At 39.1% G+C, this 1523-nt stretch overlaps 1 non-coding gene across 1 annotated transcript; it reads left to right on the top strand.

Annotated features, from left to right (window-relative positions):
- The first annotated feature begins 586 nt into the window (after window positions 1-586).
- Window positions 587-693, top strand: LOC140390934 (U6 spliceosomal RNA). Its single transcript, XR_011934966.1, has one exon. It is a non-coding gene; the product is annotated as a U6 spliceosomal RNA (small nuclear RNA).
- The last annotated feature ends 830 nt before the right edge of the window (window positions 694-1523 follow it).

Below are 1523 nucleotides of genomic sequence, written 5' to 3'. Positions count from 1 at the left end.
TTTGCTGTGTGGAATATGGCCACCATATTTCCCTACATGAGAACAGAGACTGGATTTCAAAATAATTAATTGAAGTACTGAGAGATGTGATAAGACACTATATGAACTTTACTTTTGTTAATTGTCCAGGAGGCATCTTGGATGGATTCCTGTGTACGTTGTAAAATTAAACCGGTTATGCTAGTCTCTGTGTAGGACGTAACATATGTCTGCATATATCTTTTCTGTAGAACATTAATGATAAGTAAAGCAATTCAAATTTAATTTTGGGATTATCTTTAAAACTTAGAAGGCACATAACTGTCGCACTTGCTAAGAGGGGCCACGTGCATTATTTGATATGGCTGTTGTACCCGAGGTACTATTTGAGTGCAGTGAAGTGAGTACTTTGAAAACAGCGCTGATTTATATTGCCCACAAATAGGACATGTGCACAGCCCTGCTAACTGCAGTCTGACAGCCAGAGAAAGTTTCAATATTAATTTTAAAATACAAAGGCAGTCCTGGAGTTTCGCAGTTAAAACTTTAAAATTTAAATACTTTGCTTTGTACCACTCATATTCTTCAATCAATTTGAAGACATTTCGCGCTCGCTTCGGCAGCACATATACTAAAATTGGAACGATACAGAGAAGATTAGCATGGCCCCTGCGCAAGGATGACATGCAAATTCGTGAAGCATTCCATTTTTTTTTTTAAATGTTAATAAATAAATTTGAAGACATTTCTGCTTGCTGTGACTCTAAAGTGGCTTTACTCAACAGAAAGCATGTATCATAGAATTTACAGTGCAGAAGGAGGCCATTCAGCCCATCGAGTCTGCAGCGTCCCTTGGAAAGGGCACCCTACCTAAGCCCACTCCTCCACCCTATCCCCGTAACCCAGTAACTCTATCTACCCTTTTTGGACACTAGGAGCAATTTAGCATGGCCAATCCTCCTAACCTGCACATCTTTGGACTGTGGGAGGAAACTGTAGCACCCGGAGGAAACCCACGCAGACACGGGGAGAACGTGCAGACTCCGCACAGCCAGTGCCCAAGCCGGGAATCGAACCTGGGACCCTGGAGCTGTGAAGCAATTATGCTAACCACTATGCTACCGTGCCGCCCGATGTAGTATGTTTAATTAAAGTGACAAAGACAATCTAGAATCTCTATTTTGTATAAGGTGCTCTTCCCGACAATTGTGAAGACAAAATGAAAGATATTCAGTTAATATATTCTTCAATAAGTTCAACTACTTTTAAAAATGATAATAATAGCAGTTATGAACATGAAACATAAAGTCATTCAGTGATCATGCAGGCCCTCATCAAAATGGTTTATCTGAAATGACCTACATTTTGGTAGTTTATTCTGTGCTGTCAACAGAGTCATTTGTCTTGCTGGTAGGTGTGACTTCTCATTACAATAATATTCATTTAGAATGTACATTTAAAATGTCCATTCACTTCATTTCTTGATCTTGCAACTAAAGTTTTAAATACTGTGATCTCTCAATTGCACAGTGAAACCAAATAGA

This window comes from Scyliorhinus torazame, chromosome 14 (assembly GCF_047496885.1).
Source record: "Scyliorhinus torazame isolate Kashiwa2021f chromosome 14, sScyTor2.1, whole genome shotgun sequence".
Lineage (NCBI taxonomy): Eukaryota > Metazoa > Chordata > Chondrichthyes > Carcharhiniformes > Scyliorhinidae > Scyliorhinus > Scyliorhinus torazame.
Note: the sequence above shows the minus strand (reverse complement) of the source record. Positions and strands in the feature narration are given on the sequence as shown.